General features: G+C 44.1%; 1 pseudogene; it reads left to right on the top strand.

The window, feature by feature from the left end:
• Window positions 1-11,703: 11,703 nt before the first annotated feature.
• On the top strand, window positions 11,704-15,691 carry LOC136523278 (disease resistance protein RGA2-like; annotated as a pseudogene).
• The last annotated feature ends 1,356 nt before the right edge of the window (window positions 15,692-17,047 follow it).

Genomic DNA, 17,047 nt, shown 5'->3' with positions numbered 1-17,047 from the left:
ATATGACATGTGTGCTCTCTACTTTGAATTCTTTATATGTCATATCACTTGTGCTTTGCTCATTTGCCTTTGCTTCCGCGTTTTACTCCAATGCAAATGAGCTTCTCTCTTGTACTCATGCTTATTTTATATCTTTTGAGTACATCATATTGGCTTGGGTCATATAAGCTTGTCTAACACTTTTGTTCTGATTGCCAAAAGCTTATATGAACCAAGCATGTTAAAAACCTCATCTCTTTCACATACTCGAGGTAGTATTGTCATCAATCACCAAAAAGGGAGAGATTGAAAGCATCTAGGCCCCTAGTTGGGTTTCGGTGATTAATGACAATACGTGATTACTGTGACTAACGTGTGTTTTGCAGAAACAAATGAGTTAGGTCATGGTAATGGAGATCGATTGGGCAATCATGGTTGTCATGCCCCTACAATGGAAATCGTTTCGGTTTTCAAAGGATGATTGACAAGGTTAAGGATGGACTAGTTCTAAGTGTCGTTTGGAGTTGGAGAGACACTTAGAGTAGTTTAGGACTTTGTTTTTCCTTTGGCCATACTATTAAGGGGGGTATGAATGGGTAGCTTGACCTAGGTGAGTCTAGTGAGTTAGGTGTGGTGCACACTTGTTAAAACTAGCACTAGGTAGCTCCACAATAGCCCTTTGATCCAATGGAGAAAACTTCATTCACATATGTTCGAGAGTTGGAAGTGAATGGATGGTCAAATACTGACCGGACGCTGGCTCAGGGTCCGATCAGTTCATCTGACCAAGGTGAAAGCATCTGGAAGTGACCGGACGCTGTGAGGTCAAGTCACCGGACGCTGAGGACCAGCGTCCGGTCGACTCCAGTAAGGTCCCAGAGAGGGAGAATCCTGATCGGACGTGTCCAATCAATGCTGACCGGACGCTGATCAGGTTCTGGCTACTGACCGAACGCTGCTCAGCAAGTGAACAGACACTAGGGGTCCAAAGTCCGGTCGACATCAGTAAGGTTCCAGTGAAGGGAAAACGTAACCGGACGCGTCCGATCAGTGCTGACCGGACGCTGGCCAGCGTCCGGTCAACACTTTACCACTGGAGTTCAGGGTTACTGACCAGAGCGTTCGATCAACATGACCGGAGTGTCCGGTCACCCCGTAGAGGCACATAACGGTTCGTTTTTTAGCCGGTGTTATAAATATAACCTCCGCTCGTGTGTGGGGGTACTTTTGCTCATTCCAACAGCTGAGAAACACCTTAGAGAGTGCCAAGAAGAGCAAGGTCCTAGTGAGGTGATTGAGATTTGAGAATCCCAAAGAGAGCCCTCATTAGTGAAGATCAAGAGTAGCAAAGTGTGCATCCACCTTCTCATTAGGCTTGTCGTGGTCAAGTGAGAGTTCATGCTTGTTACTCTTGGTGATCGCCATCACCTAGACGGCTTGGTGGTGATTGGGAGCTTGGTGATCATCCGGAGAGCTTGTGGATGATCCAACTCAAGTTGTAAGCGGTTGTGGGTGATTCACTGCAACGGAGTGTCGAAGAATCAACCTGTAGAGGGTACTTGATCCTTGCGTGGATCAAGGGGGAGCTACACCCTTACGCGGGTGTTCCAACGAGGACTAATGGGGAGTGGTGACTCTCCAATACCTCGGCAAAACATCTCCGCGTTCCTCCTTCTCTATATACTTTGAGCAATTCAATTCTTATCTTTACATTCATAGAATTGCCATGCTAGAGTAGGATTGGAACTTAGGTTGCAAGTCTTTTGTGTGGTAGAACAATTAGAAACACTTTCTAGGCACAAGGGGTTAATTGGGCTAACCATAGGATTTATTTATTGCAAAAAAATTTAGAATTAGCCCAATTCACCCCCCTCTTGGGCATCTTGACCCTTTCAGACACCAACGAGATCTCTTGAAACCCGAAACCCCACATGCCCGGGAGGGACCCGATAGGGCGTGCGACAGTTATGGGCTGCTGTAGCCGGCCTGACCACTCCAAAGCTTTGTCGTTGTTGGACCACTAGCCATGCAGCAGCAATGAAGAACGAGGAGAGGTAGTAGATGGGAAGAGTAGGGTAAAAAGTGTAGTAGATTCTTCTTGTCAATTGTATAGTTGGATACCTCAACCGGTCGTGATCCTCCAATATATATTGAGGGGGTGGTCTCATCCTAGTAGGAAACCTTCACAAGATGTAATCTACAGTTTCCCATGAGACCAAAGGAGTTCGGATTGGAATCCTGAAAACTAGACTTGTGCAGGGGATGTCGGAACTTTCGACGCATCACGTAATAAGCTCTGACAATCTCATCCCTTGCGGCGTACGTCAGAATTTCTGACACATGTCAGAATTTCCAACGTGGGAGGGACCCTTGGAACACACGTTGGAATTTCCGACGCGGGGCAACCAATGAAGTGATAGAGTTTTGAGCATTGCGGAACTTCCGAAGGAGTTGGAACTTAGGACACTTCAGATCACCCAACCAATTCTCAAGTCCAAATCCAACCTCCTCTGACCCTTTTTGTTGTCAACACATGCCCCCTATTTTTAGGTGAGGTTTATGGGAATCTAAAAACATATAGCAACAAACAACAACGATGTCCAACTCATTGGCTATTTGTTATCTAAGGGCGATGTGTACATCAACCATTTTTGTTCTAAGAGAGATACATGTATCAGTCGTTGTTTGGGCAGCACTTAGGCTTCTTGCCAAACACGTAGAAAGTATTTTTTTTAAATACCTCTTGTTAATTGTTCTTGGGAGACGATCACCTTGCAACATCTCTAGCATATATGAACTCCCAAATACTGCTTTGATCACTTCATATGGACTTCCCCAATTTGGATATTGTAGGATCGAGATGGCCGACTAGAGGGAGGATGAATAGTCGTTTCTAAAAAATAATCGCCAAAGCTAACCAATTTAAATGCAGAAGTGAACTATAGCCTCGACTGCACCCCTCTACCTAAATTTGCTAGCACCCTAACAAAAGTAGTGACCAAGTAGGGTACCGAGACAGTGGAAGCTCACCTAAACAATTCTAGTAAGCAAGATCAAACGATCTAAGCCACTAGAAAGATCTAAGCCACTAGAACAAAGCAAGCGCACGAGGGCTCCTACACATACTAATGATCAAACAGTAAACACTAAATACTAGCTAAGCTAGAAAGCAACAACACAAGCACAATATATGACAATTAAGTAAACTTGTGTTGAGATATGCAAACCATGATGTAGAGGACAGCACACGATGTTTTTCCCGTGGTTCAGTGACTTGCCGGTCACTTAGTCCATGTTAAGGCGAGTTCTACGATTGCCACTCCTCTTATTAGCTCCAAAGCCTGCTAGCTTCTGACTACCCCTCGAGGTAGGCTCCATCGTGAGCACTAAACTTTGAGTCGAACAAATCAACTAGACACCTACATAATCATCGATTCTACTAGAGATGCTCTTCACCTTTCTCTGGTGGGGATGTGCTCAATAGCCCCTCACAAAACCTGCTTCTCTGGAGCCCCAGCTCTTTGCTTGTCCCCGTTGTGTATGCGCGTGCAAGGGGAAACCGTGAGCACCTTTCGAGTGGGAACCGGCTCATCCGAACAATTTTCTAGAGTGGGTTGGTGCAGCATCTCAAAGAAATATTCTTAGTTGGGAACGGCTGAATTCCTTGTGTCCACCAACCAAACACTCTAGGAACTAGGATGGAATGGCTCCATTCCACCTCGTTCCACCAACTAAACACACTCTCAAACGATCTCATCAGGCTCAAGAAGTGCAAGGCATAGCACGACTTCAAATCGCACCTGAAAATTAACTAATATTTTATCGCGTGCCACGGTTTCTTGCCTAGTTTCAAAGGGTGCATGGTCTGAGCGACGAAAAATAACATTATAATGTTTGAGCTTTTCTTTACTGCTATATAAGAGGATTGTTATCATGTTATGTAGGTGTATGTATTACTAGTTTATATTAGCTATCCTGGACCCCCAGATTATTTCGAGTCATTTTCAACTGTAGCAATTTGAGTGATAACATATTCTATTTCTTCCTACTTATATATAATGTGACCTAACTCCTCCTATCTTGCTTGAGTTTTTTTTCCTTGCCTAATATAATTCATTGTGAGATTGGAAGACACGTGCCACATTTTTTAGATGATAGAAAGAATCCAGCTTCATTCTTAAAACAAGCGAGGCGCTATGTGAGTTGTTCCTACCGGACGGCGACATGGGTGCGCGCAGCAGCGCCGCCGCCGCTCGGCAGCCCGGGCATAGGCCTCCTAGCCGGCACTGCTCAGTCGGGTTGATCAGTGTCTAATGTAACATCATAGTTTTCAATACACTAGGGAGGATCCGAGCATCCATGTACTAATTTTCTGACCACCTAGAGCACCGCTAAGACATGTTGTATTAAACTTTTTTCTCTACCTTAATATAAAGACACGCAAACATTTTGCGTGATCGAGAAAAAAAACAAAGGAATCAGGCCACACTTTACCCCAAAGTTGCATAGTCAAACGTTCATAAAAGCAAACGGTCATCCATGAAGCAAACATTGTCATTGCCACCGAGTACAAGATAAAGGACGCATGGACGATAAGCTGACTTGCATAACCAACTGGCGGCTCGGCTCCAGGAATAGAGCCAACGTGTACTTCTAAATAAGACCTGCAAAAAGGATACGAGCTTAGTTAATAAGAAGTGTATGGTCATGAATGGGCGATTCAGTTCTCCTCTCATCCCATAAATAAACACCCTCACGATTTTCAGGTTTCATAATAGTTTCCAAACGCCTTATTAGTACTCAAGCAGTCAAGTTATATGTCACATTAGGTTTGTCCTAAGTCAAACATTACTATCTTTGACCATCCATTTTAAAAAAAATCATTGGCCCCGTTCGGCTGCTCGATTTGGTGGCTGAAATCGGCTGGAGCTGATTGGGCCTTCCGGCCCAAGCGAGCACCAGGCCTAGTGCAGTCATTCGGCTACTCTAGAAGAACCAGCTACCGCCATCCTTACTCTCCGGTCTCGCATTCGCTCACGCGCTTAGGGTTCCGCTACTCCCCGCTGTTGGTGCCGCTGCCGCCGAGGTCACTTCTTCGCCCACGCCCCCACTCCCGCATTGCCGCCGGTCGCCCTTCGTCCTTCTCCCTTCCCATCCCTTGGGCCTGAGAAGGAAGGCGACATCCACACGGGGCCTCTCGCAGGATTTGGTTCGGCGTCGCCGTCCCCGAGCCGCCGCTTCGTCATCGCCGTCTTGCCAAGCAGATCCAGCCCCTTCGTCGCCTATGGAGCCAGATCCGCCCTTTCGGGTACGTATTCCACTCCCCGCCTTCCCCTTAATCGTTGCTCGGTGAGCATCCCTGCTATTAGGGTTTCCAAATCCTTGCATCCCTCGGGTTTCCAAATCCTTGCATCCCTCCTTGTATTTCCGCTGCCTCCGTCCGTTCCCTCCTTGATGCCACCGTTGATTCCACGTGCGGCCGAATCTTTAGTGTCCTTCGCACGATTTGCAGAGCCGACCCATAGCCGCCGCCGTCGAAGGCACCGGATCCGTCACCTTCTCCTACTTCCGCTCTCCCTGCAGCGCCATTTCGGTACATTCCCGTCTTTCGCATCCCATTTTTTGCTACACACTTCCACATCCGCTTCATTAGGGATAGGGTTTCTGCTCCCAGATGTGGATGGCTACGTAGCAACGGATTGATAGGGAAGCATAGGACATGAACACCCGTAGCTTTGAGGGTTAGCATAAACTGCATTATTTTGTACTGTTTTCATGTACATTTTGTTCCCCTTGTTTCTCATGTACTCCATTGTTGGCTGGGTTGCCTGCCTGTACCTCTCCCAGGCCAGCTTACGGCTTAAGAATGATGCATCAATGAATGAATCACATGGTCTTCCTCGGGTCATTTTATATTTCTTAATGTTTGTCACAGTACTAATTTTTAGGATTATTTGATTCTACTTGTGAAGTCACTATCTTTTTTGCACGCCAAATTCTTACCCTTTCTCAAAATTTGGATATACTACTCAATGCTAGATGTATGGGTATGCATATTTGTCATGGTGTTCTTCCTATACAAATACATTCATGACATCAGTTTACTTTGAACATCGCAGTCTTCAATGGAGTTGTGGCATGCTGGTGTGTCTGAAAATTATCTTTGATACATATACACTAGTTCATTGCCGTTGTTGAATTGCATTTTAATTTCAGTAAATAGGTTACTTTTTCAATTACACTTAGAATATGTTGTTAGTATAGTATGCATACAGTTTCTATTCCAAATTTGGACATGCAGAAGACATTGAGGAGGGACCACTTTGGTATACATATAGCTCTGACAGATTCGCATGTGTATCATGTAGGGTTGATCTTTCAAGTCTATATACTGGCACCATCATCAACAGCTTCCTGCTCCCCGCCGAAAGCCTCTCGGTACAACTTGCGTGCCAAGCGCGTGAAGCGAAAAATCAAGGCAAGTACACAATTGTGACCATTGCATCGTGTTTTAGTTCACTCGTGCTTCCATTTGGTTTTTTTGCGGTACCATTACTATGTCCAGCCACAAACGATATTAGTCAATCCACGTTCCAACAGATGCCACCGAAGCGTGCAAGTTGGAGCGACGATGACACCAAGTTGTTGCTGGACCTTTGTCTTCAAGAGAAGGAAAAGTTCAACTTCAATCAGCAGGGTCTAACCACCACTGGCTGGAACAACATTTACAGTGCAACAACAAACTAGGTTCCCTAAAAAAAGCTTACCTGACATGGAAAGATGAGCTATCAGCCACTGGGCTTGGGAGGGACCCACGTACGGGCGACAATGCCGCTGATCCTGAGTACTGGGAAACTAAAGCAGGTTCCCATCCCGTGACATCGGTATGTTATCTTGTTAACTGTTCCGATTGCAGTGGTTCCGATTGTATTGGTTACAATGTTTAACATTTGGTACTGTGCTTTTTTGCACAAAGATAGTATGTCTGACGTACGACGTGGCAGGCGACCTCACTTCCTGGACCAGCTTGAGGCACTATTTGGGGACCGCAACCGAAACACGGGCTGTTTCATGTCCACCGGTGGTATTCGTGAGTCAACGCCTCCTGCTGCTTTGCGTCCACTACACTTCGGTGGGCCATCCAGCTACCATTCTGGTTTGAAGAGGGGCACCATGGACAATGTTGTCAATAGCCCAGAGAAGAAGAAGACTTACAGCGTGGGGGAGTACATGGCCCGGTTGTCTGAGAGCATTGCTGCAAGGAACACATCACGGGATAGAGAACGGACCCATGAACAGGCCGAGGTTGACGAAGCTATGCAACTTCTATGAGAAGATGGTGTACCATCCACTTCAGACATGTTCTTCTTAGCAACGGTGTTGTTCAAAGACTCAGTGACCCGGCGGGTGTTCAAGAATCTGGTGACAGCTGAAGAATGCATGGCTTGGCTGACATATCACATGAACAGGAACAACAAATAGTTTAGCCGCTGGGATGTTGAGTTTGCTGTGACCCAATGATGACATTTGAGTGTCATCTTGTATCCTTTACATTAATTGTTGCCCTAGTTTTTTTGAGGTTTCTGTCTTGTAATGGGGCCCGTGGCCAAAACCATGTGTCGTATTTTTTTTCGCCGAACTCGTAATAAGTTGTATGATGCGATGGATTTGTTTGAGCTAGCTGACAGTTTTGGTTTTTGAATCTACCAGATATTTCATTTGTAACTGATGATGTAGTTGTTTTGTATTGGAACAAATACTAACAGCGTTCTTTTGTATCAGGTACCTATGGGACTGCAACAAGACAAGACTCTATTAATGCTATACTGGTTCAAGGGGTCATTAGTTGCCGGCGAGTCTGAAGGTGTGTATGCAAATTGTATTCACAAGTTATGGTTAATGTACTGTTGGTACGTAGTATTAACTATTACAAGCATATGTGCACAGTACATTAAATACTCTGAAAATAATTATCTTGGTGTTTCTTTAGTGAGGAGCATCTTATTAGTACACCACTGGATCATGTGCCCACCTACCTAGGACCATCTATTCTTCTCCCCATTGAAAAGTCTGAGTATCTTGTTTGTTTACATTGTATATGAGTATCCTAATTCAATTCATCAAGGAAGATCCTGTGGTCCATCGTTCATTCATTCATGGCCATATGATTGTGAGAGTGGCACACTACCCTGCCACAAAATGTGCACATGACTATGGAATAGTAACCACCATGTTATCAAGGTTTTATGTCAACAGTGTAGGTACTTATCAGTTGGATCACCTTCCTATGTTGGTGACGATAGAATGATCCTTAATGGGACAAGCACCTTGTCCGCACATTATATTGCAACTTTGTCATTTGCCTTACTCAATTTCAGCTGTCTGATCAAGAGTGTTTGTTTATTTAGGTTCCACTTACTTGCGGAGTTTGACGCCGACAAGCGTAGCTGTAGAAAGCGACTAGATGGGCATAATCGCCGACGCAGGAAGCCACAACCAGACACCATAGCTTCTGCTAGCTCAGTGCTTTGTTTTTGCCCAGTCTGTACTTGGTTCAAATAGATCATCATTGTTTCCATATCTTGCTAGACAAAGAAAAGATAAAACATTAAAACAGATTTGTGCACACATACACCATGAGAAGTAAAAAGGTAGTTCAGCTCTGCCTCCCTGCTCTATTAAACTTGTAGAGCTTGCGTAGCATTTCAACATATTTCAGAATTATTAAAATTCGGTTCATAAGATGCTACTCTAGCATGTTGCAATTTTTGCCCTATTCAGCCATTTCCCTGCATACATTAGTTGCGATAAGTTGAAGTTTACATTATAGATGCATCAAGTTGTTATGAACTACCTTCCACACATTTGATTTTATATTTCACCAATGTTGCCATTTCCCTGCATACATTAGTTGCGATAAGCATGTTTCAACAACGTTGGTTTATATTTTTTTTTCCCATGCAGGCTGCTGGCACATGGACAATAGTGACGAGGATAGTCAAAATTCTAAGTGAAATCAGTTTCAACGAGATGGTTACTGCAGCTATGGCAGGAGGCTATGCAATTGTGTACATGATGCAGGTACCACAACAAGGTAACCATGTTATCCGTGTGCCTGAGCTCACCGGGAGACAGTGGGTAGAGAAGCTGTTGTCAGATGATAGTAGGTGCTTTGAAAGCTGCCGGATGTGGCCTGAAAATTTGATTAGGTTGCATAACATACTACTGACTGCTATGGGCTAAAAGGCAGTAGGGAAATTGAATCCATTGAAGCTTTAGCCATGTTTCTATGGGCATGTGGGACAAATCAATGTCAGAGGCAAATGCACGAGAGATTTAGGAGGGGGTTGGGGACATGTAGCAAGATATTTGCCCATGTTCCGGCAGCCATGACTAGATTTGCAGGTGACGTGCTTAGGCCTAGGGACACCACTTATTCAGTACTGCCGGCAGAGTTCTTGGAGTACACACCGTTTTTTGATGGCTGCATAGGCGCCATGGATGGAACTCACATAGATGTGATAGTTGATCAAGGAGTCCGTGATAACCATATTAATAGGAAAGGGAGGCCAACCCAAAATGTGGTTGCAGTTTGTGACTTCGACATGAGGTTCACTTATATTGGTGCGGGGACGGAGGGTTCAACACATGACATGAGGGTGAAAAAGAAGGCAGGCGACGATGCTTCTTTCCCACGCCCACCACCAGGTTAGTGTAACTTAGTCAGATTGGTTGATGTAATGAGGCAAAGGTTTGGTGCTGGAGTTAATTGTATTTGAACTGATGTCTTGGTATGCATGTATGCAGGCCGCTATTACTTGGTGGACTCCGGTTACGCACTTCGCCCCGAATTTCTGACGCCGTATCCAAATAAGAGGTACTGGGTGAAGGAGTTCCAGACTAAGGGGCCTTGTGACGCGCAGGAGGTGTTCAACCGGCACCATTTCAAGTTGCGTAATGTCATAGAAAGGACATTTGGGGCAGCGAAAGCTAAGTGGCAGATAATGAAAGACGTACCTCACTATCCGAGGACCAAACAAACACAGATAATTATTGCTCTTTGTGCACTGCACAACTATGTGCATGAGATGGAGGGACAGCACCAACCAGGGAGGTACAGGCAAGCACCGGACCTTGGGCCTTTGAGTCAAGTGGCAGCTATGGCTTTAAGTGACCCTAATGATATGGAACAAGTCCGAGACTGGATTACATATGGACTTGGACTCCTTGGGAAGACAACGTAAGTTAAACATGTTTGGTATTGGTAGAAATCAGCGTAGTCATGCAAATTTCTATTGGCTGCATTACTTTGGGGTTAATGAGGATGTCTACACATGCAGGTGAAGGATGTGTAGACATGGTGTACGGGGAGCAGAGGATGGCTGCAAGAAGATGGTTGTGATCCGGATTGTGCTTCTTGCTATTGATATGTGCCTTGATGTGGATACGAGTTTTGTATAATTGTTCCTCGTAGGCAACCATTTAGATTTACAAAAAAAAATGTTGTAATGTGGAGCTAGTTGGGACCTTAATCTAATTGTATTGGAGTCATGTTGTAATGAATTGTTGTATTGAACTGTTGTAGTCACATGTGATTGATGTAAGGGTTGTCCATGCATGGTGTTTGCTGCTGGTATTTGAATTCAATTTGATTGGCGCCATATTTTGAATTCAAATGGAGCGCTGCTGCTGTTTGGCTGCAGTGCAGGTCTGAACCGGCTGGTTTTGGCTGGTGGTGGTCACTGTTGCAGTTTCAGCCAGCAGCCAAAACCCTCCAGCCAAACGGGGTCATTATAGTTTTACAGCCTATGAATTATATATTATTCTGAAAGTATTTTTCATTGTGATTCTAAAAACATAAATCTTATGTCATGAATATATTTAAATTTTTCAAAATCTATGGTTAAAGATACAAATGTTTGATCTATAGAACAAACCAAATACAACATGTAAATAAAAACCGAGGGAGTATATATAGCATACCAGTAGACACAATAATCATACTCCGTACTCCATCTCTCCCAGCAGTACACCCATATGGATCTTAAAAGACTCACTTGGAAAAAGTACTTCCTCCAACCCTTAATAACTGTTATTTTCGCTTTTTGAGAAACAATTTTGACTAAAAAAATATATAAATATTAATATTTATGGTACAAAATTAATATCATTAGATAGATCACTGAATTTATTTTTATAATAAATTTATTTGAAAATATAAATATTATACATATTTTCTGCAAATCCAATATAACATATGGCACGGATAGCAAAAGCGACAGTTACTAGCGTGGACGCTGTTGGCACGCTGGTTCAGTGCACCGCAGATGGCCAGCCAGCCTTGGTTCAGACGTCCAGTGCAGTAGTGCACATTGCACACTGCTCCCATGTGTGTGTGCAGTGGGCTGTTGGCTCCTTGAATTCGGGCAGTAATGGTGCACAGACGCCCGTAGTCCCACCATGGACGACCTTGACTTGAGCCATGTGCTTCACACTGCATGCGCCCAGCAATGGTCTGCTCTGCTCACACCGTCCTTGAGCTCACACTCTCTCTGCCTGAAAGACGATAGGACGGAAGCGCCAGTGCTCGCATTATTGCATTGGTTCCATCTTCCTCCACACCAGCTGCTCAGATCCACATCCCACTTCCTTCACCACCCAGCAGCAGCTGTGCTGCTTCCTTGCGTCCAGCAGCTGTGCTCTGATCGACCTCCGGGCATTCCGATGGCGGAGGTACTCGCCACCATGGTGGTCGGGCCACTGGTGTACATGGTGAAGGAGAAGGCCTCCAGCTACCTCCTCGACCAGTACAAGGTCATGGAGGGCATGGAGGAGCAGCACAAGCTCCTCAAGCGTAAGCTGCCTGCCTTCCTGGACGTCATCACTGACGCCGAGGAGTAGGCAGCGAAAAATTGAGAAGGAGCGAAAGCTTGGCTTGAGGAGCTCCGGAATGTGGCCAACAAGGCGAACGATGTCCTGGACGAGTTTAAGTACGAGGCACTCCGCCGCAAGGTCAAGGCGGAGGGGCACTACAAGGAGTTCGGTATGGATGTCATAAAGATCTTCCCTTCTCACAACCGCTTTGTGTTCCGCTGTGTATGATGGCAAACAAGCTCCGCATGATTTTGCAAGAAATTGATGTCCTCATAGCAGAGATGAATACCTTTAGGTTCAAATTCAAACCACAGCCGGCAATGTCCTTAAAATGGAGGCAGACAGATCCTAACACCCCAGACCATTTTGTGAAGATTGCTAGTGAATCAAGAGCAAAAGGGAAGAAGGAGATTGTTGGTGTATTGCTTGGCCAAGCCGGCAATGTGGGTCTCAGGGTCCTTCCTGTAGTAGGAATGGGTGGGATGGGCAAGACCACATTAGCGCAACTTGTTTACAATGACTCCGTCATTCAGAAGCATTTTCAGGTGCGGCTGTGGGTTTGTGTGTCTGAAAACTGATGTGGATTCTTTGGCTGAAAGAAAAGTGGAAGCAGCTAAAGTGAAGGGTTGTCAAGCAAATGGAACTACAGCATTGGACAAGCTTCAAAATGCAGTCAGTGGGAAGAGGTACCTCCTCATATTGGATGCGTTCGGCTGGTATGTTTTTGGCTGATTTCGGATGATTCAATAGTATTCTGTGAGAGAATAAGCTGAAACAAGCGGAGAATATCTAGGACCGTGAGGCCTACAAGTGGGAAAAGTTGAGGTCCTACCTTCATCATGGTGGCACCGGTAGCTCAGTGGTGACAACAACTCGTGATGAATATATTGCTCAGTTCATGGGGACAATCAAAACCCATGAGATCAAAGGTTTGGATTTAAACATCATAGAAGAAATTATCAAGACAGGAGAATTCGGTTCTCAAGCAAAAGTGCCTACAGAATTCAAAAAATTGGTTGGTGATATTGCCAATAGATGTAGGGGGTGTTTGGTTCTTTAGTTGCTCCTAAAATTTATGTCACATCGAATGTTTAGATACTAATAAAGAGTATTAAATATAGATTAATTACAAAATCAATTACATAGATGGAGGCTAATTTGCAAGACGATTTTTTTAGCCTAATTAATCTGTCATTAGCATATGTTTACTGTAGCACCACGTTGTCAAATCATGGACTAATTAGGCTTAAAAGATTCGTCTCGTAAATTAGTCGCAAGTTATGTAATTAGTTTCGTAATTAGTCTATATTTAATACTCTATGCATGTATCTAAATATTCGATGTGACAGGAATTTTAGACGGCCCTGTAGAAACCAAACACCCCCGTAAAGGATCTGCTTGCATTGGACTCTGCACTGTGTACCAAGAGTACTGTGCAAGAATGGGAGGCTATATTAAGTTGGAACACAATTTGTGACGAGGAAAATGGAATCTTACAAACACTCAAGCTCAGTTACAATTGCTTGCCACCACATATGTGGCAGTGCTTTGCCTTTTGTGCTATGTTTCCTAAGGATCACGAGATTGATGTGGAAATGCTGATCCAACTGTGGATGGCCAATTGTTTTATCCCCGAGAAACAAGGAATGTGTCATGAAGTCACTGGTAAACAAATTTTCAATGAGCTGGCACAAATGTCATTTTTTCAGGAGGTGCAGGAAGACGGATTTTATAGGCAAATCACTTGTAAAATTCATGACCTTATGCATGATGTTGCACAGGATTCGATGGGAAAAGAATGTGCCACTATAGATACCAATCTGAGCCAAAAGGGGGTGTTTAGTTCCCACCCAAAAATTTTTCGTGCAGTAAAATCGAATGTTTGATACGTGCATGAAACATTAAATGTAGATAAAAAAAACTAATTGCACAGTTCACCATGAAATTGCGAGATGAATCTTTTAAGCCTAATTATGCCATGATTAGCCGTAACTGCTACAGTAACACACGTTTGCTAATAACGGATTAATTAGGCTTAATAAATTTATCTCGCTGTTTCTAGGCGCGCTGTGCAATTAGTTTTTTTTATTATTATAAAAAATCCCTTGATTTCACCCCACCAACGAAACACCCCCGTGAGGATTTTCTGTACTCCGCTCGTCATTTATTTCTGTCAGTTGATATCCCAGGGAATATTCTAAATGCTTCCCAAGAGAAAGGATCTCTAGCTATCCAGACACTGATATGTGACAGGTCTAGAATACCAGAGTGCGCGCCTTAGGGCAGTCCCAATAAAAGAAACTAGTAGTTTCTATAACATAAGATACTGTACCAAAAAAGTACTGCTTTTCAAACCATGGTTTTTATGAGTAATAATTATTTTCTCTTTCTCTCTTCCAACTTTATCTTCTTCCTCCAATGGGAGTGCGACACGAGCTCCCTAGAAACTGGTGGTTTCTCCCCAATGGCGATTTCATGGTTTCTTGGTGCATTGGGTCAAGAGTAGACCTGATTTCTTCATGAAGAAACTATTTCTATGATTTTTGCTCTCTTTCTTCATTAATTACGTTGCCATATCAGTGTTTTGCCTATGCGACAAGTCATTTAATGAGGATAGAAATCATCATCAATGCACTATTGGAACTGCCCTTAGAGACCAAACAAGGTTCATTCCTAGAACCAAAATATCTTCGTCACATAAGGTACCTTGATCTCTCAGGAAGTGGTATTCAAGCACATCCTGAGCATATTACCATCCTGTATCACCTGCAAACATTGAACCTATCCTATTGTCATAAGCTTGAACGGCTTCCGAAGGCAATGAAGTACATGACTGCCCTCTGTCACCTCTACACCTATGGATGTTAGAATTTAACAAGCATGCCTCCAAACCTCGGGCACCTCACTTCCCTGCAGACGCTTACATGCTTTGTAACAGGTACCGGCACAGGTTGCAGTAACATGGGAGAGTTGGAGAAGTTGGACCTTGGCGGTCGACTAGAGCTAATCCAGCTTGAAAATGTGAGAGGAAGAGATGCAAAAGCAGCAAATCTTTGGGATAAGAAAAGGCTGGAGGAACTAACATTAAGCAGCCCGTTCGTTTGGCCGTGGCTTGTCGTAAATGATCGTAAATTTCCAGCCGAAACAGTATTTTTCTCTCACACAAACCAGCTAGCAGTACTTCTTCACGAACCAGCAACGAAACGAACCAGCCAACCGAACAGGCTGAAGATGGTCTGGTGATGATGAAAAGGAGGCACATAAGGAGGTGCTGGAAGGTCTCAGACCTCATGACGGGTTGAAGGCTCTGAGGATGTACCAGAGTAGTGGTATTCCAACATGGATGCTTGAGCTGCAAGGCATGGTGGAGCTCGAGTTAGAAGATTGCAAAAATCTCGAGAATCTTCCTGCACTCTGGCAGTTACCGTCCCTCCAAGTTCTTTACTTACGCAACCTGCAAAATTTACATTGCCTGTTAAGTGGTGGTGCCCCTGCCAAGCTTCAGAAATTGAAGAGGATGCAATTGTCTAGTATGCCAAAGTTTGAGACGTGGTGGGACACGAATGAGGTGCAAGGAGAAGAGCCACTATTTCCCGAGGTTGAGTATCTGAGCATCTGGGACTGTGGAAGCCTCACAGCATTACCAAAAGCATCGGTGGTTAGACAATCTTCTGGCAAAGATGACACTGAGTGCCACTCCGCGTTTCCAGCATTGAGAGAAATGCGGTTATATGATTTGGAGAAGTTTCACATATGGGAGGCAGTCGGAGGAACCCTAGGAGAACATGTAACATTTCCTCAGCTTGAGAAACTAGAAATTAGGATTTGCTCAGGCTGACTACTTTTCCTGAAGCGCCAAAGCTAAGTACATTAGACCTAAAGGACTGCAGTGAAGAAGCATCCCTACAGGCAGCTAGCAGATATACTACTTCATTGTCCAGTCTAAGTCTGAAGGCGTCATACAATTCAGATTATAATAAAGAAGAAAATTCAATTGAAGTGGTGGTACGTGATCATGAATCCCCCTCCCCCCTGGGATATCTGGAATTAGTACGGTGCAACATTCGGCCTGTTCGCTGGTCGGTTTCTGGGCTGGCTGGTGCTGGTTTATTGTGAGATAAAAACACTATTGGCTAGCTGGTTTGGGCTGGCTAAAACCAACAAGCGAACAGGCCGATTTTCTTCTCACTCAAGTGCTGCGGCGCTGTGGAAATGTTTTGGACAGCTATCACAGTTGAAAATCAGGTGGTGCAAAGGTCCTACTGGCCAGAAAATTTGCTCCAGTACCTGGTATCCTTGAGGACGTTAGATATTAAATGCTGCGACAACCTGACAGCACACACGAAGGAAGAAGCTTCTGATGAGCAATCTGCGCCAGAACGGAGTGGAACCCTGCCACGTCTGGAGTCCCTGATAGAATATTGTGAATCTCTGGTACAGGTCCCAAACCTATCGGCATCTCTCAAGACGTTGGCCCAGAAAACTTTGCTGTAACTAGCTGGTTTTGTGAGGTAGGAACACTGTAGCAGCCGGTTGATAAACAGTATTTTATGAGGAGGAGCAGCTGGTTGGTCTGCAAAAACCAGACCAGCGAACGCAGCCGTTACGGGTGTTTAGTTCCCGCCTAAAAATTTTTCACGCAGTAAAATCGAATGTTTGGACACATACATGGAGTATTAGATATAGATAAAAAAAACTAATTGCATAGTTCACCATGAAATTGCGAGATGAATCTTTTAAGCCTAATTAGGCCATGATTAGCCGTAACAGCTACAATAACCCACATTTGCTAATGACGGATTAATTAGGCTTAATAAATTCGTCTCGCTGTTTCCAGATGAGCTGTGCAATTAGTTTTTTTATTAGTATCCGAAAAACTCTTCCTACGTCCCTTAAAAAATCCGATGTGACACCTAAACACTTTTCAACCCCCATCAACCGACCCTTGTTTAGTTCGCGAAAAGTTTTCCCAAAAAGTGTTACAGTACTTATCACATCGAATCTTGCGATACGTGTATGGAGTATTAAATGTAGACGAAAAAAAACTAATTGTACAGTTTGGTTGGAAATTACGAGACGAACGTTTTAAACCTAATTAGTCCATGATTAAACATTAATTGCTAAATAAAAACGAAAATACTGCAGTAGCCAAATTTCCAACTTTTCGCCGACTAAACACGGGCTTAACACCCCC

This window comes from Miscanthus floridulus, chromosome 18, assembly GCF_019320115.1.
Source record: "Miscanthus floridulus cultivar M001 chromosome 18, ASM1932011v1, whole genome shotgun sequence".
NCBI classification, from domain to species: Eukaryota; Viridiplantae; Streptophyta; class Magnoliopsida; order Poales; family Poaceae; genus Miscanthus; species Miscanthus floridulus.
This window is presented reverse-complemented; position numbering and strand designations above follow the sequence as displayed.